The sequence below is a fragment of the Carya illinoinensis genome, chromosome 15 (genome assembly GCF_018687715.1).
Source record: "Carya illinoinensis cultivar Pawnee chromosome 15, C.illinoinensisPawnee_v1, whole genome shotgun sequence".
In the NCBI taxonomy this organism is placed as follows: Eukaryota; Viridiplantae; Streptophyta; class Magnoliopsida; order Fagales; family Juglandaceae; genus Carya; species Carya illinoinensis.
Genome location: NC_056766.1, coordinates 24,559,676 through 24,585,891, shown reverse-complemented (window position 1 = coordinate 24,585,891; position 26,216 = coordinate 24,559,676). Strand labels below are relative to the sequence as shown.

The 26,216-nt window shown below is 36.6% G+C and overlaps 1 pseudogene; it reads left to right on the top strand.

Moving 5' to 3' along the window:
• Positions 1–26,216, top strand: part of LOC122296757 — a 142,310-nt pseudogene that overhangs the window by 19,026 nt on the left and 97,068 nt on the right.

Sequence of the window (26,216 nt, the reverse complement as noted above, 5' to 3'; positions counted from 1 at the left end):
TAGATGAGTTTAAGCTTGGATTTTTTTATCATTTCCATGCTGTATATAGATCTTGTATAAGCTTGAAATAATGTTGTTGGTTGGATGAAGTTCTTGTATGAAACTTGAGATATTAGGGTTTATAATGCCATTTAAAGTCAATAATATATGTCATGGTTAGTATCTTTATGATTAAATATGGATTTTAGATCGACCTCCGCATGATCGGAGTTTTATAGATAATGTGATGCTTGAGGATTTAGAATAAGCTTGAAAATGATTTGCTTGGTTTTGATCTATGAGGAAATAGATGTAAGAATTTTACAAGTTCAAAACTGTCAAAATGCATGTCGGTTTATGTGAAGTTGATATCCTAGGATCTGATTTTGATCATAACCATGTTTACAAATAGTTGATGCTTTGATGTTCTATGGGTTAAAAGTGCAAAGGAAGCAAGATACCTTAAATAAAGTCTTGGTTCTTAAGGTTTGATGACCAAACACATTTTGGATGGTGATCTCTCTTTGATTTGGTCGTATGTTGAGTGAATCAAAAGGATGAGCACACTTTGGAGTTTTGTCCTAGAGCTAGATTGAGTGCTTCATTTCAGGTAAGGTGATTTCAAGTATGACATTAGGCCTAGTGCAATGAATGATTTTAGGTTTCCACTAATTATGTATTTTCAAAGGTAAGATGATTGAGGAAACATATTTTGAGGTCGAAAATGGGTCTAGGAAGGATAATAAATGAAGTGGTTAAGCTTGGAGAAATTCAGTATTGGAAGGCGACTTTGAAGGTTTAGAACATAATGTTCAATGTTTTAGAGTTGGGGGGGATTAAAATGAAACCTTTCCTATATAAGTTTAGATTTTTACAAGTTTATGTTTCAATTAAGGATCTCTCTAATGTTAAGTATGCTTCTATTTCAGTGCATGAAGATTATACTCTTTGTAAGCAAGGAAAAGTTTGTAAGTATACACTCAACCTAGTTTGGTTAACATATGTATATGCTTGTGTAAATCTTTTATGTTGCTCTCATCTTTGAAAGTTATTTTATATCTTTGCTTGGATGAATCTATTGCTTCAACTTGTATAATGTCATGAGAAGATGTCATATGTTTCAAATCCATGATGAAAATGACATGAATCACATGCTTATGTTTCAGTTTTGCTTGTTGTTGTGTTGATATGTCGTTTATATTGAAGTTTTCAGCTATTGTGATATTGTATGCTTTAGATTTCTATGATATGGCTATGATTTCATGTTAAATCCACCCATGCCACGACTATGGTCAATATGATTCAACTATGAAACATGTTAAGTAAAGAACTTCTATTCTTGGGGGGGACTTTTCTCAGGAACCTGAGGCCCACAGAAGCTAGCCCAAGCCCAACATCAGGCTGATTCTACATATTCTAGATAGTCTGAAATGGCCCAGCCCAAACCCGTAGGAGTTGTTCCCAACATGCATGTAGCATTATACAATATTTGCAGCATATAAATTTTTTCTTTAGCAATATACTCTACACCAAACTAAAAATATCCCAAATACTTAAAACATACTTCATACATAAAGACCCATTGAACAACTAAGATCAAAACACTAGTCCAAAATGGCTATGATCCAAAAGAGTACTAGAGATGCAACTTCATAGTACAAGTAGTAATTTAAGTTAACTATTATATAAACATTGACGTCGCACCATCGGTTAGTCGACTGTGTCCAGTTGGTCAGCTCTCGATTCTCCTTCAGGTCCTGTCACAAGAACTATCATTCATAGAGAATGGTAGTTGGGACTACCTCAGTAACATTTGATTACAAATCTTAACAAGTTAACAAAAAACCTCCACATAGGTTAATGATGCATGCATAGCAGTAAAAGCATGAATGCATAGTCAAATTTATAAGTAATCATAGTGCAACTTGACATACAACATAGCATAACTGATATAACTTAAACTGAAATGTGAACTGAACTTGACTTCACATGAACTTGACTTGAAACTTGACTTAACATGAACTTGCTCTAAAACTTGACTTAACATGGACTTGCTTTGAAACTTGACTTAACTTGAACTTGATCTGAAACTTATTCTTTAACCCCTTAAACTCAACTTCTTGGGTGCTACATGGGTCCCCTAGAGCCATGTGTCCCTGCCGATTACCACATCACAGCACATGTATTTGGACCAGCTGTGAGTGAATTAATACATATTCCACAATTATTGTGGCTCCATGTATTCTACGTGTCTCACATGATGTATGCGCCACAATTTCTATGACCCCATACTTCGTGTGCCACACTCATTGTGAACCCCACAAAACTGAATGTGGCTCTATCGGCATTAGTGCTGACGCGCTCCGGTGACCAGCTAGTTAGGTCCCCACCCGCTACCCATTGATAATATTTCGTCAACTCAGGGAATTTCACACCTATGTAAACACTCCAACGTGAACAAAGGAGTTTCACTAGGATATTACTCCATCCTAGCACCCAGGGTCATGATTGACATGAATAACTTGACTTGACTATTCTTGAAATATACACATTGTACTCAAGATGAAACGTGACTAGAATATGAAAGGATAGAAGCTCTAACGTAACATAATGTGACTTGAACATAACTCGAAAGACATGACTAACTTGAGATAGAAACATTTTGTAACATGACATAAATATGTAACAGACAATATTTCATAACACGGTATCACACATAACATACAACATACTTAACATGATGTATGTGCACTGTATAGTAATATGTGACAAAATATCTGGTGTAATAGATGAATAACTCATGAGAGAATAAATTCTGTGTAACAGAAAAATATGTGATAACATGGCATGGCATGGCATATATGGTAACATGTATACATACACTGTAATTCATTTTGTGACGCCCCCAAATCCCCACACAAGAACACGGGAAAATCGAGACGTCCGGATGATGACATCACTGGTCATCACCCTATCGACGTGTGCCAAGTGTGTGAAAAAGCGACGAATGTGCACAAGAAATACGCAGCGAAAAGCAAGTCAATAACTAAGTACCAGAATTTTTCTTGTGTAATACAAACCTATTCAAAACATACATAGATAAATATTACAAGACACAAATATAATTTTTAAACCAAATACAAAACATAACATCAGCAACCCGGTGGAGCCGCATCCTCGGGCTCAGCTGATTGAGTTGAATTATTGCATTTTTAATGCTTTTGGAACCAATATATATTAATTCTTTCATTACTTTATCATTGGTTTTATATGGAAAAATGAATAAATCAAAATTGTGATTTTAATTGATTAAAAGCATGAATTTCTGCTCTAATTTTATCAACTGCCAATTAATCTGGGTTATGGTACATTTCGCTCGAGCGGTGGCTTCTGGCCGCTCGAGCGAAGCCAGGCAGATTCAAACGCTCGACTTCCGCTCGACAGGGGGCTCGAGCGAGATGCGGGAAAAGAGATCGCTCGAGCGGAGGCATTTGGCCGCTCGAGCGAATTCAGGCAGAGTCAAACGCTCGATGTTCGCTCGACAGGCCGCTCGAGCGGGTTGCTGAAAAACAAAGATCGCTCGAGCGGAGACATTGGCCACTCGAGCGAAATCAGGTAGAGTCAAACGCTCGACGCGCGCTCGACACCCCGCTCGAGCGAACATCGTATTTTGACAGATTTTAGGTTTTCCGCCGTGAGACCATATAAAAGCAATTTTTCACTCTAGAGCCACGACTCTGGGGGATGGAAAACTAGGTTTTTGAGTAGAGAAACACTTAGAATTCATTTTTCCTTTGATTTTCGTTCAAATTCGAAGAGGAAGATTCATTCAATCGATCATTCACGCAGCCACACAATTTCCACTGGATCATTCACTCACACTGCAGCAGATTGAAGAACTCCTTGAGGGGTCCAATTGCCACTGCAGCTCAGCCTCCTCCACCACTTCGAATCTTCATCTCCATTCAACTGGCTTGATCTTTTCAATTCCATACTTGCTATTTCATTTCAGTTTTGATTTTCTTAATTATTTTAGAGAATTTTGATTTAGACGTTTGAGAAATTTATTTGTTATTCATTCAATTCATGTTATTTATTTTTATCATTTCGTTAAACTTTCATTTTAGTAGTGATTGCAATTACGGTGGTTTAATTTGAGAATTTGTGATTTGAACATAATGATGAACCCTAGAACATTGATTTTGGGGCTTTTCAATATCAGTGCATGTTTTGTCAATTACTTCCTAATTTAGTTTAATTCTTAATTTAGTTTTATCAATTTCTGAGTTTAATCCATTAGTCATTTACATTCCGATCCGATAATCAAAATCCAAAAATATGAATCTAGTCCAAGACTAGTGTCCTCTCCCATCCATTGCACATACCATCATTTTATTTTCTCTTTGTGAAGTTTTTCACATTTTTCAACGAGTTTGATTTCTAAGTAACTTTCCCTGAGGAGACGATCAAGGAATTTATTCCTAATTATTATACGACATCCTCCTGCACTTGGGATAGCTTTAGTGCTACTCATTTTTGAGTGAGTCAAGTTTTTGGCGCCGTTGCCGAGGAAAGTATTTTAGCTTAAATTTAAACTCGTTATTTTTTTGTTATGCTCTTTACACTGATGTTTCATGTCATGGGTGAGGGACAGTTCAAATAGGTTGCATAGAGTCACATCGAGTGTTGAGAGTAGTATACACAGTTTGGAGATAGATAGCTCTTCTGTCTTTTCTGTGAGTGAGTCAGGTGAGGAAATTGAAATTGAACCAGTAAACATGGATGCACCTGCACCACGCACTCTCAAGGATTATTTGCAACCCACTCGCACTACTACACCATCATGCATAGTTTTACCTGAAAATGCATCTAATTTCTCTATTAAGTATGGCATGATATCAGTGATACCTCAGTTCCACGGGATGGATTCTGAGAGCCCTTACCAGCATTTGACAGACTTTGAGTTGGCTTGCACCACTTTTATCACTAGGGCTGTTACTGATGAATTTATTAGACTTCGTTTGTTTCCTTTCTCTTTAAAGGATAAAGCGAAGATTTGGTTTAATTCTTTGAGGCCTAATTCTATTTCTAGTTGGTCTGATATGCAGCGTGAATTCTTACAAAAAATTTTTCCTTTTCAGAGAACTCAGTTTTTGCAAGAGCAAATTAGTCAGTTCAGTCAGAGACCTGATGAGACCTTTCAGGCTAGTTGGGAAAAATTTAAGGATTTGATGAACATCTGTCCACATCATGGTTTTGAATCTTGGAGGTTGGTGAGCTACTTTTACACTGGTCTCACTCCAGAATGCAAGCAGTTTGTTTAGACAATGTGCAATGGGGAGTTCTTCAGCAAGGAACCTGATGAAGCACTATCATTTTTTGACTACCTTGCTGAGAGTGCACAACAGTGGAACACTCGTACTGATCGAGTTCCATTAGCAGCACAGCCACTGAGGGCTATTTCTGGAGGGGGCAGATATGAGCTTAAAGAAGACACCGATGTTCAAGCCCGAATAGCTGCATTGACTAGAAGACTAGAGGTAATGAAAATGGAAAAAGTGAAGGCTGTGAAAGTAGTAGAGGCATGTTCTATATGTGCTGATTCAACCCATAAGACCCAAGACTGCCTGATTATGCCAGTATTTCAAGAAGGTGGGTCTGAGCAGATGCAATCAGCTAACTGGGTTAATAGAGCACAGAATCAGCCTTTCTCCAACACATATAATCCGGGGTGGAGGAATCACCCAAATTTCTCATGGAGAAATGATCAGCCTAGTAGGTCCCCACCACCTCAGCAGCAGCCATTTAATCAGGGTGCTCCTCAGCACCAGTATCCACCATATCAGAATCCTCAGAGCTATCCTTATGTAGCTCCTCATGGATTTCAGCCTCAAGTAGCTGCACAGAGTTCTCAGCCTTCATCATCTGCAAAGAAGACTCTAGATGACAGTATGGCTCAGATGGCCAATACACTTCAGCAATTCATGCAGATTCAGGCCACCACAAATAATTAGAACACTCAGGCCATAAATGAGTTGCGAGGCACTATTAATAAGATGAGCACAACCTTGAGCACCCTAGAGAAAGGGAAATTTCCAGCACAGCCTCAGCCTAATCCTCAAGTGTATAGGCAGCAACAACAGCAAGTGCATAATGTCTCAGGGGATGTTATTGAGACAGCAAAGGCAGTTCTTAGTTTGAGAAGTGGGAAGGAAGTTCCCCAACCAGAGATGCCTATAGACACACAGGTAGTTGGTCCTACACCTGAAGATGTAACAGAGACCGATGAAGTTGAGAAAGAACCAGAGGTAGTGAGACCAGAGCTGAAGAAGCCTGTGAGTGCAGATGTTGAGACTAGTAAGGGATACCAACCTGTGGTTCCCTATCCTCAGAGATTGGCAGCTGGCCAAAAGAACAAGTATCACACAGAGATCCAAGAGATTTTCAAGCAAGTGAAGATCAATATTCCACTCTTGGATGCCATACAACAAGTGCCTTCATATGCAAAATTTTTGAAGGACTTGTGCACAGTGAAGAGGAAGCTGAATGTGAAGAAGAAAGCTTTCCTAACGGAGCAAGTTAGTGCATTGATATTGAGTGAGACTCCTTAGAAGTTTGGAGATCCTGGCTCTCCTAACATTTCCATTATGATTGGTGAATCACGCATTGGGAGAGCTTTACTTGATTTGGGGAGTAGCGTGAACTTGCTGCCGTTCTCAGTATATGAGCAGTTGGGATTAGGTGAGCTGAAAAAGACCTCCATCATGCTACAGCTGGCTGACAGATCAGTTAAGGTACCGAGGGGTATTGTAGAGGACGTGTTGGTCCAGGTGGACAAATTCTACTACCCAGTGGATTTTGTGGTTCTTGACATGCAGCAGCCGGTCTCTAGTATTTATCAAGCTCCTGTCATCCTAGGAAGACCATTTCTAGCTACATCAAATGCATTGATCAATTGCAGAAGTGGAGTTTTGAAGCTTACCTTTGGGAACATGGCACTTGAGTTGAACATTTTCAACGCTTGCAAGATGCCAGCACATTTTGATGACACAAGCGATCTGAATGCTGTGGAGAGTTTGACACCAACAGATTTTATTTGCTCAACTTCTCCATTCTCTGATGATGATTATATTTTTTAGACACATGAATTTTTACTTGATGAGAAAATTGATCATATCAATGAAGATGACTTTGATTTTTTTGATTGTTTTGCAGATTCATCTTTACCACTTGAAGTACAATTTGCGGGAGCAAGATGGAAACCCCAATTTGAAGCTCTACCACCACCAGACATGCTTAAATCTTCAGAGGAAGAAGTTCCCCAGTTGGAACTGAAACCACTTCCTCAAGATTTAAAGTATGTGTTCCTTGGTCCTGAAGAAGGCACTTTTTCGGTGGTGATTTCCTCAAAGCTAAATCAGAAGGATGAAGCCCAGTTGATTGAAGTATTAAGGAAGCATCGAGGCGCAATTGGTTGGACAATAGCTGACATCAAAGGCATTGATGCCGCTGTATGTACCCAAAGAATCCATCTTGAAGACGATGCTAGACCAGTTCGTGATGCTCAACGTAGGCTCAATCCTACCATGAAGGAAGTTGTGAAAGAGGAGGTGCTTAAGCTACTCGCAGTGTGTATCATTTATCCCATCTCAGACAGTAAGTGGGTAAGTCCAACTCAAGTGGTACCAAAGAAATCTGGTTTGACTGTCATAAAAAATGATAAAAATGAGTTGATTCCAACTAGAATGGTTAATGGCTGGAGAATGTGCATTGACTATAGAAAACTTAACTCAGCCAGTAGGAAGGATCATTTTCCTTTACCATTCTTGGATCAAATTTTGGAAAGAGTAGCTAGTAATGCATATTATTGTTTCTTGGATGGCTATTCTGGTTATTATCAAATTGCTGTAGCACCTGAGGATCAGGAGAAAACCACTTTCACCTGTCCTTTTGGCACTTTTGCTTTTACTAGAATGCCTTTTGGTTTGTGTAATGCTCCAGCTACTTTTCAGAGATGCATGATGAGTATTTTTTCTGATATGATTGATGACATTTGTGAAATATTCATGGATGATTTCTCTATTTTTGGAAAATCCTTTGAGAGTTGTTTGCATAATTTGGCACGTATTCTCCAGAGATGTGAGGAAAAAAATCTTTTACTTAATTGGGAGAAATGCCAATTTATGGTCACTCAGGGCATTGTATTGGGGCATATTGTTTCTTCTGAGGGTATAAAGGTTGACAAGGCAAAGATTGAATTAATATCTAAACTTCCTATTCCTAGGACAGTTAGGGATATTCGTTCTTTTCTTGGTCATGCTGGCTTTTATAGGCTGTTTATTCAAGGGTTTAGTTCTATTGCAAAACCTTTGTGCACTCTTTTACAAAATGATATTGAATTTGTTTGGACTGATGAGTGCCAAAAATCTTTTGATACCCTTAAGAAATCGCTTACCACTGCACCTATTGTACAACCTCCGCAGTGGGACCATCCCTTTGAGATTATGACAGATGCTAGTGACTATGCCTTAGGAGCTGTTTTGGGGCAGCGGGTGGATAATAGGCCATTTGTGATTTATTATGCTAGTAGGACCTTGAATGATGCCCAGAAAAATTATACCACTACTGAAAAAGAATTACTTGCAGTGGTTTTTGCACTTGATAAATTTCGGACTTATATTCTTGGTTCTCCTGTTACTATTTTCACTGACCACTCTGCTCTTAAGTATTTGTTGGCTAAGAAAGATGCAAAGCCATGCTTGATTCGTTGGATTCTATTACTTCAAGAGTTCAACATCAACATTAAGGACAAGAAAGGAGTTGAAAACGTGGTGGCTGACCACCTCTCTAGATTGTCATCATCTCCTTCTTCAAATGTCAGCCTTCCTCTTGATGATAGTTTCCCGGATGAGCAGCTGTTTGTGGTTGATAGAGCTCCCTGGTATGCTGACATAGTCAATTATCTGGTGACTGAGAGAATGCCTTCTGAATGGTCCACCCAAGATAAGCGTCGGTTTCTCTCTGAGGTACGACACTTTTATTTTGATGATCCATATCTTTTTAAATATTGTTCGGACCAATTGATTCGAAGATGCATTCCTGATGATGAGTTTTCTTCTGTTTTGAGATTTTGTCATATGGGTGCATGTGGTGGTCATTTTTCAGCAAAGAAAACAGTTTCAAAAATTTTGCAAAGCAGTTTTTACTGGCCTTCCATGTTTAAAGATGCTTATAATTTTAGCAAGGCTTGTGAGCCTTGTCAAAAATTGGGATCCATTAGCAAAAGAGACATGATGCCTCTTTCCCCTATTCTGACTTTAGAAATTTTTGATTGTTGGGGAATAGACTTCATAGGACCTTTTTCGGTTTCTTTTGGAAACACATATATTCTTTTAGCTGTGGATTATGTTTCAAAATGGGTGGAGGCCATTGCTTGCAAAACAAATGACCATCATGTTCTCCTGAAATTTTTGCAATCTTTGTTTGCTCGTTTTGGCATGCCAAAAGTTATTATAAGTGATGGGGGTTCTCATTTTTGCAACAAACCATTTTCTACACTTGTGAAGAAATATGGTATTACACACAGAGTTTCTACCCCTTATCACCCTCAAACAAATGGGCAAGCTGAATTGGCAAACAGAGAGATAAAAATTATTTTAGAGAAAACCATCAAGCCTAATAGGAAAGATTAGTCGGTTAAACTTCTTGATGCTTTGTGGGCTTATAGGACAGCTTTTAAAACAAATCTAGGGATGTCTCCTTATCGATTAGTTTATGGTAAAGCTTGTCATTTACCTGTTGATATTCAGCATCGAGCTCTTTGGGCCATAAAACATGTTAACATGTCACTTGATGAAGCTTCAGGGTTGAGAAAATTGCAGATCAATGAATTGGATGAAGCTCGTCGAAATGCTTATGACAACGCTCAGATTGCAAAGGAACGCATGAAAATTCTGCATGATCAGAAAATTCATCCAAAGCATTTCACACTTGGCCAGGAAGTTGTTCTTTACAACTCTCGCTTGCACATTTTTCCTGGAAAGTTGAAATCCCCATGGAGTGGGCCGTACATTGTAAAGACCGTTCATCCTCATGGTGCGGTAGACATTGTCAATCCGAAGAATGGTAATAGCTTCACTGTCAACGGACAACGTCTAAAGTTATTTCTGAAGGTCTTTGATCCACATGAAGAGATCTTGCTTGTGCAAGACCCCAGGGAAGTGTTTTGATTTGTTTCTCTTTCTTTACAGTTTTCTTTACTTGCTTTGTTTTTATTTGTTTTTTTGCTTTGATTTTATATTTCATGTTGATTGTTTGTTTTGCTTGCTTAGTTCTGTGCACTTTCTTTTCTTTCGTTCGACTCATTGAGGACTATGTCTCTCACTAGTTGGGGGGTAACATGTGTGCACAGTTTAAAAAAAAGAAAAAAAGATTTGTGAAATTTGAGCATCTTGGTGGAGTAGTTGAGCGGGATCATTTGTGAAGATTTATTTTCAAGCTTAAACATAGAGCATGATTTTTGATGCGTCATATTTTGTTGATATGTGGCTTGAAACACCGGGATGTTATGCTTATTGAGATGAAACTTGATAAAATTTTTGTAGAACGAAAGGCAAATTTTGAAGGACATTTTGCACATGCTTACGCTTGTAGTGTTCTTTATTTACCATTCATTGATTTAACACTAGAGAAGTAAACTGCAGGACTACCGAGCCATGCCAAAAAGAAAAAAAAAAAGAGAAGACAAAAAAAAAAAGAAAACAAAGAAAAAAAAAGGGAAAAGGATTTGAAAAGATTAGAATGAAAAGAAAAAAAAAAAGAAAAAAAAAAGAGAGAAAAAGAATAAAGGCAACTTAGTGAACTTTCCTAAGTAAAAAGGGTTAGAAACAGTTACCCAAGACTTTGGAGATTGAGTGTCCAACCTTTAAAAACAGAGCTGGCGTGAAAACTGCTAGACCCTTGGGCTTTGAGGTAGTTAGAATCAGCAATGATTAATCTTAAGGTTGAAAAATCCTATAGCAAATCATGGCTAGTAATAAGGAACACACAACTGATCTAGCTCCACACACATTTGAGTTCTGAGACATTTGCCTTAATTCTATGTGAAAGATTGTTAAGATAGTCTTGGTGGGTATAACCCTTGGGGGTTGAGTAGTAACGTGTCACTTTTGTGAGAATTCAGAATTGTGTTTGATTGTTTTTGTTTGAATTTCGATCTTTATGCAATATTCATCTCAATTAATTTTCACTATTTTGCTCAAGGATTAGCAAAATGCTAGTTGGGGGGTGTGATTGAGTTGAATTATTGCATTTTTAATGCTTTTGGAACCAATATATATTAATTCTTTCATTACTTTATCATTGGTTTTATATGGAAAAATGAATAAATCAAAATTGTGATTTTAATTGATTAAAAGCATGAATTTCTGCTCTAATTTTATCAACTGCCAATTAATTTTATCAATCATTCACGCAGCTACACAATTTCCACTGGATCATTCACTCACACTCAAGCAGATTGAAGAACTCCTTAAGGGGTCCAATTGCCACTGCAGCTCAGCCTCCTCCACCATTTCGAATCTTCATCTCCATTCAACTGGCTTGATCTTTTCAATTCCATACTTGCTATTTCATTTCAGTTTTGATTTTCTTAATTATTTTAGAGAATTTTGATTTAGACGTTTGAGAAATTTATTTGTTATTCATTCAATTCATGTTATTTATTTTTATCATTTCGTTAAACTTTCATTTTAGTAGTGATTGCAATTACGGTGGTTTAATTTGAGAATTTGTGATTTGAACATAATGATGAACCCTAGAACATTGATTTTGGGGCTTTTCAATTTCAGTGCATGTTTTGTCAATTACTTCCTAATTTAGTTTAATTCTTAATTTAGTTTTATCAATTTCTGAGTTTAATCCATTAGTCATTTACATTCCGATCCGACAATCAAAATCCAAAAATATGAATCTAGTCCAAGACTAGTGTCCTCTCCCATCCATTGCACATACCATCATTTTATTTTCTCTTTGTGAAGTTTTTCACATTTTTCAACGAGTTTGATTTCTAAGTAACTTTCCCTGAGGAGACGATCTAGGAATTTATTCCTAATTATTACACGACATCCTCTTGCACTTGGGATAGCTTTAGTGCTACTCATTTTTGAGTGAGTCATCAGCCTCCTCCTCCTCATCCTCGATCTTTGCACCAAAATCTACGGTACCAAAAATGGTGCCGCAGGTAAGTAAACTCCAAACACCACTAGATAAAAACATATAAAACTCAAACAACATGGATGCAAGAAAAGCCAATGCACATGACCCGCAAAACCACATTTTTACCACGCACGCCAAAAACCCATTTGGCCCACAAAAACATATCCTTAAAACCAAGCCTCGCCATTATCCCAGATAATGGCCCAAACCACCATTTTCGCAGAAAATGGATCAAAAACCTTGGAAACCAAGCATCGCCATTTTCCCAGAAAATGGCCCACATCCGAAAACCATAAAAACAATCCGGTTATGCATGCATCATGATCTCCCCTAGGGATCACCCGCACACCCTAGCTCTGTGCCACACCGCAGGTAACGACTACGCATGTGACACCTAAACGAGCGATGCCCAGACTCGCGCCCCGCGCGTACCTGGCCAGGCCATCCTCTAGTCCCCGCCACTCTAGGGACCACGGAGTCGTCACGACAGCGTTACCATATCGTGCGATCTGGTCGTCGCCCTGCGACAACCCAGGGGATGTCACTCAGTTTTATCCACTCCCGAGTGACCAGAGGAGCTCTACCGAGATAATAACCTATCCCAGCTTGGGCTCGTGAGACACACGCCCCCAAAAACCATTTACGCCAATAAAACGGGATTCTTCCCATTAAAAACAATATGCACATAAACCCAAAATGCAACTCACGCCACATAGCACAAATAAACAAGCAAACACAATCAAGCAAAACCAAACACTCCATCCTCAATCCATCCGACCCCCGAACTCCTCGGACTCAGTCCGGAATCAGCCAACCAACAACAATTAATTATTAAAAGAGCAAAATATATTTAAATCTAAAAGTAGGGTTTGAAAAATACTTACAGCGCTATACGGTATTTTTAGAAAGCTTGCGGCATTGCAAACGGCGGAGAAAAAGCAACGTAACAGTGAAAATTCACTGTGGCCGTGGGTTGTAAAATACCCACTTTTGAACGGGGGCAAACCAAGGCTTGGGATTGATAGGGAATGGTCTAAGGATGATTATGAAGCTAGTGGAAGTGAAGTTTGGCCGTGGGTGGCGGCGAAAACGGTGGTTGATGGCCGGATTTTCCAAAATGGAAAGCTAGCTCGTGGGAGCTGTTCCGGTGGCTATTAGAGGCCGGAAATGGGTGGGTTAGGACGGCAAGGAACCGGTGATGAAGTGGTGAAGAGGTGGTGGCCGGAGGTGGAGCGACGGCAGCGGATCGGGGCAAAAACCGTGAGGCTTCTTGGGCGTTTTCCGGCCAAACGGCTGGCCGGATGGGGCTGGGGTTCGGTGGGGTGGTGCGCCGGCAGGAGGGGGTTCGACTGGCGGGGGTGGTGTCGACCACGGTGGCCGAACGGCGGTGGGTCGGGGCTGGGGCTGAATCCGGCGTGGGAGAGGAGAGAGAGAGAGAGGGTCGACGCACGGGAGGGAGAAAAGGAAAAAGAAGAAGAAAAAAGAAAAGGAAAAAGAAAAAGGAAAGAAAAGAGAAAAAAAAAAAGAGAAAAAGGAAAAAGAGAAAAGAAAAGATGTAGGAAATAAATGAGATTCAATCCTCACTCCGGAAAGCAAAACAAATCCGCCGAAAACGAGATTAAAAACCGTAAAACGACTAATTAAATAAAACACAACATCCAACAAATAAAAACCAATTTTAAAACGCAATAATTTAAAATAAATAAACCAAGATATTAATTAAATTAAAAACAACCCTTCAGTGAAAATACACGCAAAAGCGGGTCATCACACATTTACTTAGCACACATACATAGTAAACTGCTAGTAAGTTAAGAGCTAACTTACTTCGATTTCGACGTTTCTTATGAAAGCTCAAGCGCAATCATAAGGAACTGTAATTAATGATTCTAAAAGTTAGAACTAAATTACTAATAATTTAAAATATCAAAAAATACTAACTTAGAGTAAAATTTCCATTTTACACTACACATGTGGAAAAATGACCATTTTACCCCTAACTTTAGGATTTTGCATGCTAACTCCAAAAGTCACCAAAATTTACATGCCTCATGTAAATTCTATCCTAAACTCAAATATCCATTTATAAAAATTTAAAACTAATCACAACTATGAAAACTCCATAGGGCCGAAATTCCCATATGTTATTTCCATTGATTTTTGTTTCTAACTTGTTTTGATCAACCTCTCGATCCTTGATTTATATATGTGATCTTCAAACCAAAAGATCACATGGTTTAAAAAGGTATTCTAAGACATATCTAAGATTAAAATTCAAGATCACATGGTTAAAAATCAACCAAACGTAAATTTAGCCAAGAACATCAACACTTTGGCCTATCCAAATATCTCTTTGCATAAAATTTCATATATTTGAAACTAACATAAAATATTTTCAAAATAACATTCTAAAATGTATATAGGAGGCTTATGATCCTTCAATAAAATTATCAAAGCCATTGCAATATGTTTATACCACCAAAGATTTAAACTTTCTCAAATCAGAAACTATTTTCCCTCTTCCAGTTCTAAGTTTCTAGATCTAAGAAAAAATTTCATCAAAACCTTTAATAATGTAACAAATCCTCAACTAATAATCATATACACTTGTTAAAAATACTCCATAAAAATTTCGGACCAAGAGCTATCCATTAGCTTGGTCAAAACCTCCAAAATATAACATACTCTCCAGTTTATCACCTAGAATGAGCTTTTTAGAGTTTAAACAATATTTAACTGAACAAATGATCTTCAAATAGAACAAATAAGATATCCACATAAACCAGACTCACAAAGGAACAACGTTTATAAAGGAAACATTGTGATAAAAACACTTAAAAAAGCTTTGAAATGGACGTGCAAAAGAAAACCTAAAAGCTGTCCGAGAGAGTGCTTGGTGTTCTTTCAATGAAAAGTGTAAAGGAAGATGAATTTTATGGGGAGTGAGCTGGAGATATTTTTGCACAAGATATGGAAGAGGATGAGGCTTAAGTGGGGCTTGAGTGTTGGCCTTTCTTACCCAATAAAATACACAAAAATCAGCCCAAGATATTTCCTAATGGTGGAGTGTAGACTTAATAGGCCTAACCCAAATGGGCCTCAATTTGGGGTTTTAAGAAGGTTTGGGTTGCTATCAAACCAAAATCCAATTTCTCCTGACCCAATCAAATATCTAAGGTTAAAAAGGTTAGATCACGATGTTCTAACAAAAATTTGAAACATTAATAGCATGTGGAAGTAATTTAATCAAGCGATTAAACACAATGCTATAAACCGATTCAGTTAGGATTTTGAGGTCAACTTTAAGATTTGGATAAAACCATTTAGGATTTTGGTTTTAGGGTATAAATTCTCTTTGGTTTTGCACAATTTAATTGGTTGGATGGAATAGAATTTTTGCTTAGGTGGCATGATCTCACACCTTGATTCCTTCAAATCCATCAATGTTCCTCATGGTACCAAGTGTCTAATAATATTCATCATGTATGGTTAAGATCTTCCCAAGTATTCAAATAAAATTTCTTTAACCTAATTTGGACATTCCACACTGTGATTTTGAAAACATTACACTTGGTGCACTTATCGAGGTGACTATTCACTCCGAAAAGGTGCATGATAAACTTAGTACTGAAAAATCCTAAATATTCATATGAACCTATAGTGAAAATCGTTTATCAAAATTTAGCCCCAAAGTGCTCCTAAAAATAAATTCACAGTTTCGAACAGACATTTCATCTAAAAATATGAAAATGGATTATTGCGCCATAAAATCCTAGATAATTGAGTCTAATGGCATAGACCATAATACATTCTGACACTTCTAACTACCTCAATTAATTAAAATTGCACTTCTGACATCATAGTGAGTGATAACACTAACTATGTGATTAGACTAAAACCTATGCGATTGGTTGATTCGTGAAAACTTATGGAATCTTCACGAGGTTCCTAAAGTTAATAGAAATTTCACCATTGAATTTCTAACCGGCTATTACATAAGGTGTTCCAAACCTAGATAAAAATATTTTCTTTAAAAAATTTTAGCAAAACCTTATGATAATTTTTCTTACATGGAACAACCTCAATCAAATTGGACACATAATCAACAGCTAACAAAATGTAGAGATAGCCAAAAGAGATTGGGAAGGGTCCCATAAAATCAATGCCCCAACAACTAAAATTGGATTTAATGGCATCATATTTGGTAATCATTCCCAATTTTTGACAATCTTCACATGCTTTGCAAATTTCATGGGTGTCTTTGAAGAGGGTATGCCAATAAAAACCACATTGTAAAATTTTAAATGCTATTTTCTTACTAGAAAAATGGCCACCACATGCCCCAAAGTAACAAAAAGATATTACACTTTGAAATTCACTATCAGGCACTTATCGTCTAATTATTTGATCTATGCAATATTTAAAAAGATATGGATTATCCCAAAAGAATGTTTTTACCTCTACAAAAAATTTCTTCTTCTCTTGTTGAGTCCAAATGTGAGGAATTTCACCTATAACAAGAAAATTAGCAATGTCAGCATACCAAGGAAATTGAGATATACCAAAAATTTGCTCATCTGGGAATGTTTCTTTAATAAGAACCGTTTCCACGAAATCTGAAAGAACAAGTCTAGACAAATGGTTAGCAACAACATTCTCAACTCCTTTTTTATCTTTAATTATCAAATCAAATTCTTGCAACAAAAGAATCCATCTAAGCAACTTGAGATTTGCATCTTTTTTAGCTAAAAGGTATTTCAAAGCAGCATGATCAATAAAAATTACAATTTGGGACCCAATCAAATAAGAACAAAAGTTTTCAAGTGCAAAAGTTACTGCAAGTAGCTCTTTTTCAATTGTTAAATAATTCATTTAAACACTATTTAAAGTTCTACTTGCATAATAAATAACACAACGCTTTTTTTCCTTACGTTGGCCCAACATAGCTCCAACTACATAATCACTAGCATCACACATAATTTCAAATGGTAAATTCCAATCAAATGATTGCATAATTAGGGCTGAAATCAACATACATTTTATTTTTGTAAAAGCTATCCCACAATCCTCAATCCACACAAAAGAATTTTTCTTTGACAATAAATTACAAAAAGGTCTAGAAATTACACTGAAATCTTTGATGAACCTCTTGTAAAATCTTGCATGACCTAAAAAAGATCTTATATCCTTGATGTTCTTTAGGATGGGCAAATTAGTAATTAACTCAATCTTGGCCTTGTCAACTTCAATACCTTGAGAAGAGATAATATGATCAAGGACAATACCTTGAGTGACCATAAAATGACACTTTTCCCAATTCAAAATCAAATTTTTTTCTTTGCATCTAATCAACACTTTTTTCAATGAGTCAAACATTCATCAAATGAATCACCAAAGATAGAAAAATCATCCTTGAATATTTCAACAAAACACTCTACCATGTCATTGAATATGCTCATCATGCATCTTTGAAATGTAACAAGAGCATTATAAAGTCCAAATGGCATCCTTCAATATGCAAAGGTACCAAATGGACATGTAAAAGTGGTATTTTCTTGATCCTCAAGAGCAATATCAATTTGGTTATATCCAGAATAATCATATAAGAAGTAATAAAATTTATGGCCCGCTACATGTTGCAGGATTTGATCTATGAACGATAGACGAAAATGATCATTCCTAGTAATTGAATTTAGTCTTCTGTAGTCAATGCACCTATGCCAACAAATAGTGACTCTAGTTGGGATCAATTCATTATCTGCATTCTTAATTACAGTCAACCCAGATTTCTTAGATACCACCTGTGTAGGACTAACCCAATTGTTATAAAAAATAGGGTAAATGATCCCTACCTCCAGAAGTTTCAACACCTTTACTCTAACAACCTCTTTCATGTTAAGTTTGAGTCTACACTGCATCTCTCTAGAGGACTTAGCATTATCCTCTAGATATATCCTGTGAGTACAAATAAAAGGACTAATACCTTTGATATCAACTACGTTCCATCCTTTTGTCTCTTTGTGTTCAATGAGAACAATTAATTTCTTCTCCTAAATTTCATCTTGTTTTGTGGAGATAACCACTATTAATGTTTCTGTTTGACCTAAAAATGCATATTTGAGATCAACAAGTAGAGGTTTCAAGTTGAGTTTTGGTATTTGCACACTTGAGGGGAGAGGCACAATATCATGAGGTGGCAGTTCCTCAAAATGTGTCCTCCACTTATTAGTGTCCATTATAGGAGTAGATTCTAACAAAAAGTTCATAGATGCAAGCATAGAATTAAAATAAAAATTTTCACCATGAACCAAACAAGCCTCCAGAGGATCAGAAAAAATTGACAAATCAAATTTATCTTGAACAAGAGTTTGAATCAAATTCACTTCATGCACATCATCATCATCACTAGGCTGTTTACAAACATTGAAAATATTCAACTCCGAAGTCATGCTTCCAAAAGAACTTATCATCACACCACTCCTACAATTTATTGAAGTATTTGAGGTTGCAAGGAATGGCCTGACTAAAATTGTAGGAATTTGAGTGCAAACATCAAAGATAGGTTATGTGTCCAAAAAAATGAAATCCATTGGAAAGTAAAATTTGCCTACTTGCACTAACACATCCTCAACTATCCCTCTCGGTATTTATATTGAATGGTCAGCAAGTTGGAATGTTACCTTGATGGGTTTAAGTTCACCAAGAGTAGGAGGTTAACACTAGCACCAATGTCAAGTAAGGCTTTCTCAATTTTAAAATTTCTAATAATAGAAAAAATTGTTGGACAACCTAGATCTTTATATTTGGAGGATAATTATTTTGAAAGATGGAGCTTACCTGTTCTATGAGGAAAGCCTTCTTTTGCACCTTCATCTTACGCTTGATTGTACACAAATCTTTCAAAAACTTAGCATAAGATAGAATCTGTTTAATCGCATCCAACAATGGAATGTTAATTTTCACTTGTTTGAAAATTTTAAAAATGTCAGCATTTTGAACCAATTATGAGAAGGTTTCAACTTTTGGGAAAAAGGAGAAGGTATTGGGGTTTTGGCAGGTATATCTAGCTCAACCTTGTCTAGTTCACCATCATTCTTGGAATTTGAAGAGTTGTTGGTTTCACCAACTTTCATTGAAATACTTTAATCAATCTTTTTTCCATTGCTTAGAGTGGTGATGAACTTGGCATGTTCAAAGTTTGAATCACAAAAATTTGAATTTCTTACCTCAAATTGCGCTTTGGGATTTGGCTGAGGTTGAATAGGAAACTTACCTTTTTTCTTGAATGTGCAATGTAGAGGTCAAGTCACCAATAGAACTACTCATCTCATTAATGGTTTGCATTGTCTGGCTGTTGATATTAGCTTAACCCTATATAAAAGTTTGTAATGTCTCCTCAAAGGTTTTCAAAAATTCTATTTGCATTTTTTACCGTATGCCAATAGATCTTAGTCTCAAGAAATTAAGTCAATTTTTTGATTTTTCCTTCAAAGAGAATGGGAACAATTTTAATCTAACAACATCATCATTGACAGTTTGTTTTGTAAAGTTGCACAAACTTCTTCAAATTCTTTCAAATGCAAATAAGGACTTTCTGAATCTAAACTATGGAACTTGGGAAGCAATTGAATTACTCCTAGCTCTAAATCAAAATTTCTCATATTCCTAGGAAAAATCATGCAAGATGGAGTACTTGTCCTTGTTGGCTGCAAATACTCACGCAAAGTTCTCATTGGTGGATTATTCTGAGCATCCTCATTTTTGAGTTCGTCATGAACACTATAATTGTCAGCCATGAAGTTAGAATAAGAATTTTTGAAATCACCAGACAACCTATCAACCAATTCTCCTAACACAATTTTCTCTTTTCTCAATTTAATAGTTTGATCACGTTGCCACGAGATCATTCATCATAGAGACTTAAGTACATCCAAAAAATTTTTTTTGAGAGGTATTGACAAGTCTCAAAATTAATTAATACATGCACCACCTAAAATCTTTTATTCTAAAAACTAAATGCAAAATAAGCAAGAATTGTTTTTTTTTTTATTATAAGTGAAAAGCAAGAAAATAAAAGAGAAGGGAAAGAGATTACTAAATGATATGAATATGAAAGCTATGCTACTCAATCCCTTTCTTAACAAAATAAACAAAAATTGTACCTATAAAAATAAGAGAAAGTTAGAAAAAGATTATTATCATAATTTTTAAAAAAAAAAAAAAATACTTATCACACGTTGCAATTTCAGGCAACGGCATCAAAAACTCGTTATGCCTAAACTTTTACTCAAACTAGTGAATCAAAAATTTAGAGCAGTTTTACCTGCAAGAATATAGGTGTTGTAGTACCTAACATAGTCGAATCCACAGAGATTGACTTATATGATAAGGAAAATAAACTTTGAAAAAAAATTACTAAAATGAACATGCAATCAAATAGAGGAGAAAATTGCTGAGATAAAGATTTTTAAAGTAACAGAACAAAACAAAAATCATAAAATAAATTGATATAGAGAACGACTAAGGTTTCAAAGATCCGTCTATTAATTTAGAATATTGTCTCCGATAAATTTACTTCAATTAAACTAGAATAATGATTCCTTTCAATTGGAAGATTTAGCATTTAACACCAAGAAAACTAATCACTAATGATTAAGCATGAACATATGATGGTTAAAACATTCACAAACCCATTTAAAAATCACAGGGATTTTTCAAGCATTCAATGTATTTGAAAATCACAATATTAAGCAAAATAAATATATAAATAACCAAAATATCTAATAATAAATCCATTCAATCAATCAAACTCATAATATAAACTCTAATGTTGATCCGAAAATAATAACTAAATCATTAGACTTCATCTCTAACCTTAATACGAAAGTTTAGACAACCATGTTCATCATAAGAGCATAGGAAATCAAATAAATATTCTCCATGATAAAACTAAAATAAAATACAAAACTCAACACTAGAAAAACAATCTAGACCATAGAACAAAAATGGAGAGAAGATAGAGCTAAAAAAAAAAAAAAACTCCCTCAGAACGGAAGCTCCTCGTTCGCTGCGTCCTAGTGCTCCAAGAAAAACTCTCTCCTTTCCATCTCTATGCGTAAGTCTATCTAGATTCTTTTTTGTCTCCACCCCCCCCTCCCAAAACTCAGGTCTAGCCTAAAGGAAAAAAAAAATCCTAGCTCCAAAACGAAAAACAAACTCTCACTGGCCATTGCTCTAATGCTTGCCCGAGATGAAAAAGTTTCAAATGAAAACTCCCCTACAATTTGTCTCCTCAGAACCGTTCCCAAAATGAAAAAAAATAATCAAGTGCCTTGCCTCAACTCCCTCTAAAATGACCCTGATTGAGCTGAAATATTGCATATTTTAGCTATTTAAAACCAATGTATTTTAAATTCATCATGACATTATTATTGGTTTTAAATGGAAAAATGGCTAATAAGAATAAATACAAGTTGTGATTTAAATTGATTAATAGCATGAGTTTATGCTTAATTTTATAACTTAAGATTTAATTGGATAATGTTTATTCATATGCATATTTTATTTAGAAAGCTTGGTATGAGATAAATTTTGTGTGTGATCCATATGTTAAACTTTTTGAATAGGTTGGAAGTCATTAATGCATGCATGACTCAAAACAAATGAATTTTGGCTTGTAGGTCCTGTACACATGGCATGGAAAGATATATTGAATTGTTGACCACCTCTAGATTGAAGAGTGCCGTATGCACTTCATCCCACCAACTCAACTCAAGTCACTCTCATCAATCATCCACCACCTCTCAAAGTTTCACTTCAAGATTAGCAATACGTGGAGAGGAAAGCACATTCACTTCAAGACTAAGCAACATGTGGGGACATTGGTATTTTTCTATTGACAAAAGATGAAATGGTGGGAAACATATGGACCCATTGTATTAATTCTTTTGGACAATAGAATTGCATTTTCAAGAGGAAAGGGCACGCACTAAGCCATTTGGTGTGGAGAGGAAGAGAAGGCTGAAATACTACTCATGTTCGACAGTTTTTTTTGGTTGAAATCTTTAGTTTTTGTTCGGCAGTTTTTTTTTGTTGCAATGCTTTGTTGTTTTAGAGTTTTTATTAAGTGTATTAAAAATTGTTCTAGAATTTTATTTCATTAAGTGTAATACCTTAAATTCTTGCAAGTGTGTTAGTTTGGTTTCATGCAACCAAAGAATTGTTTTAGAAGTTTTAATTAAGTGTGCTAGTTGGTTTCATGCAACAAAAGAATTGTTTTAGAAGTTTTCATTAAGTGTGCTAGTTTAATTTATTGCAAGAAGGGTTTGATTGAGAGCTTTTGTTTTTGATTTTTCTGAAACATGATACATGGGAGTAGAGGGAATTGAGCTTTTCATCCCTAAAGTGAAGTGAGTCGGTTTAGATTTATTTTTCTAGAGGAGATTTAGTTGGTTTGAATTATATTTTTTTCAGAAAGTGAAGGAGAGAGCTTTTGTTTTTGTTTTAGTTGGGTAATTTATTTGTTGTTTACTTATTTCATGTTATTTATTTTTATTGTTTCTTTAAGCTTTCATTTAATAGTGATTACAATTGTTATGTGTTATTTTGAGAATTTGTGATTTAAATACAAAGACGAATTCTAGAATCTTGGTTTTATGCATTTTCAATTTTTAGTGCATGTTTTGTCAATTACTTTCTAATTTAGTTTAATTCTTAATTTAGTAATTTTTGAGTTTAATCTATTAGTCCTTTACATTCCAATCCGACAATCAAAATCTAAAAACATGAATCTAGTCCATGACTAGTACCCTTTTCCATCCATTGCACATATCATCATCTTGTTTTCTCTTTGTGAAGTTTTTCACATTTTTCAACGAGTTTAATTTTAAGTAACTTTCCCTAAGGAGACAATCTAGGAATTTATTCCTAATTATTACACGACATCTTCCTGCACTTGGGATAGCCTTTGTGCTACTCATTTTTGAGTGAGTCAAGTTTTTGGGGCCGTTGCCAGGGAACAGTTGTCTAACTTAAATTTAAACTTGTTATTTTATTTTATTTTTCTCTACCATATTATCTCCGTTTACTCATCTCATTTGCATCAACCACTCATCTCTACCATATTAGATTGATGTTTCATGTCATGGGTAAGAGACACTTCAAATAGGTTGCTTAGAGTCACATCAAGTGTTGAGAGTAGTATACACAGTGTTGGAGATAGATAGCTCGTCTGTCTTTTCTTTGAGTGAGCCAGGTGACGAAATTGAAATTGAACCAGAAAACATGGCTGCACCTGCACCACACACTCTTAAGGACTATTTGCAACCCACTCGTACCACTACACCTTCATGCATTGTTTTACCTGAAAATGCACCTAATTTCTCTATTAAGCATGACATGATGTTAGTGATACCTCAGTTCCACGGGATGGATTCTAAGAGTCCTTACCAGCACTTGACAGATTTTGAGTTAGCTTATGCTACTTTTATCACTAGGGCTGTTACTGATGAATTTATTAGACTTCGTTCGTTTCCTTTCTCTTTAAAGGATAAAGCGAAGATTTGGTTTAACTCTTTGAGACCTAATTCTATTTCTAGTTGGTCTGATATGCAGCGTGAATTCTTACAAAAAATTTTTCCTTTTCAGAGAACTCAGTTTTTGTAAGAGCAAATCAGTCAGTTCAATCAGAGACCTGATGAGACCTTTCAGGCCAATTGGAAAAAATTTAAGGATTTGATGAACATCTGTCCACATCATGGTTTTGAATCTTGAAGGTTGGTGAGCTATTTTTATACTGGTCTCACTCCAGAATGTAAACAGTTTGTTCAGACAATGTGCAATGGGGAGTTCTTTAGCAAGGAACCTGATGAAGCACTATCATTTTTTGACTACCTTGCTGAGAGCGCACAACAGTGGAACACTCGTACTGGTCGAGTTCCATTAGCAGCACAGCCACTGAGGGCTATTTCTGGAGGGGGTAGATATGAGCTTAAGGGAGACACTGATGTTCAAGCCTGAATAACTACATTGACTAGAAGACTGGAGGTCATGGAAATGGAAAAAGTGAAGGCTGTGAAAGTAATGGAGGCATGTTCTATATGTGCTGATTCAACCCATAAGACCCAAGACAGCCCGATAATGCCAGTATTTCAAGAAAGTGGGTCTGAGTTGATGCAATCAGCTAACTGGGTCAATCGAGCACAGAATCAGCATTTCTCCAACACATATAATCCGGGGTGGAGGAATCACCCAAATTTCTCATGGAGAAATGATCAGCCTGGTCGATCCCCACCACCTCAGCAGCAGCCATTTCATCAGGGTGCTCCTCAACATCAGTATCCGTCATATCAGAATCCTTAGAGTTATCCTCATGTAGCTCCTCCTGGATTTCAGCCTCATGTAGCTGTACAGAGTTCTCAGCCTTCATCATCTGCAAAGAAGACTCTAGATGACAGTATGGCACAGATGGCCAATACACTTCAGCAATTCATGCAGATTCAGGCCACCACAAATAATCAAAATACTCAGGCCATAAATGAGTTGTGAGGTACTATTAATAAGATGGGCATGACCTTGAGCACCCTAGAGAAAGGAAAATTTCCAGCACAGCCTCAGCCTAATCCTCAAGTATACAGACAACAACAACATCAAGTGCATAATGTCTCAAGAGACGTTATTGAGACAGCGAAAGTAGTTCTTACTTTGAGAAGTGGGAAGGAAGTTCCCCGACCTGAGATGACCATAGACACAGAGGTAGTTGCTCCTACGCCTAATGATGCAGTAGAGATGGATGAAGTTGAAAAAGAACCAGAGGTAGTAAGACCAGAACTGAAGAAGCCTATGAGTGCAGATGCTGAAACTAGTAAGGGATACCAACCTGTGGTTCCCTATCCTCAGAGATTGGCAGCTGGCCAAAAGAACAAGTATCACACGGAGAATCAAGAGATTTTCAAGCAAGTGAAAATCAATATTCCACTCTTGGATGCCATACAACAAGTGCCTTCATACGCAAAATTTTTGAAGGACTTGTGCACAGTGAAGAGAAAGCTGAATGTAAAGAAGAAAGCTTTCCTAACGGAGCAAGTTAGTACATTGATATTGAGTGAGACTCCTCAGAAGTTTGGAGATCCCGGCTCTCCCAACATTTCCATTATGATTGGTGAATCACGCATTGGGAGAGCTTTACTTGACTTGGGGAGTAGTGTGAACTTGCTACCGTTCTCAGTATATGAGCAGTTGGGATTGGGTGAGCTGAAAAAGACCTCCATCATGCTACAGTTGGCTGACAGATCAATTAAAGTACCAAGGGGTATTGTAGAGGACGTGTTGGTCCAGGTGGATAAATTCTACTACCCAATAGATTTTGTGGTTCTTGGCATGCAACAGCCGGTCTCCACTATTTACCAAGCTCTTGTCATCCTAGGAAGACCATTTCTAGCTACATCAAATGCTTTGATCAATTGCAGAAGTGGAGTTTTGAAGCTTACCTTTGGGAACATGGCACTTGAGTTGAACGTTTTCAACGCTTGCAAGATGCCAACACATTTTGATGACACAAGTGATTTGAATGCTATGGAGAGTTTGACACCAACAGATTTTAGTTGCTCAACTTCTCCCTTATCTGATGATGATTATATTTTTCAGACACCTGAATTTTTACTTGATGAGAAAATTGATCATATCACTGAAGATGACTTTGATTTTTTTGATTGTTTTGCAGATTCATCTTTACCACTTGAAGTACAATTTGCGGGAGCAAGATGGAAACCCCAGTTTGAAGCTCTACCACCACTAGACATACTTAGATCTTCAGAGGAAGAAGTTCCTCAGTTGGAACTGAAACCGCTTCCTCAAGATTTAAAGTATGCGTTTCTTGGACCTGAAGAAGGAACTTTTCCGGTGGTGATTTCCTCAAAGCTAAATCAAAAGGATGAAGCCCAGTTGATTGAAGTATTAAGAAAGCATCGAGGCGCAATTGGTTGGACAATAGCAAACATCAAAGGCATTGATGCCGCTGTATG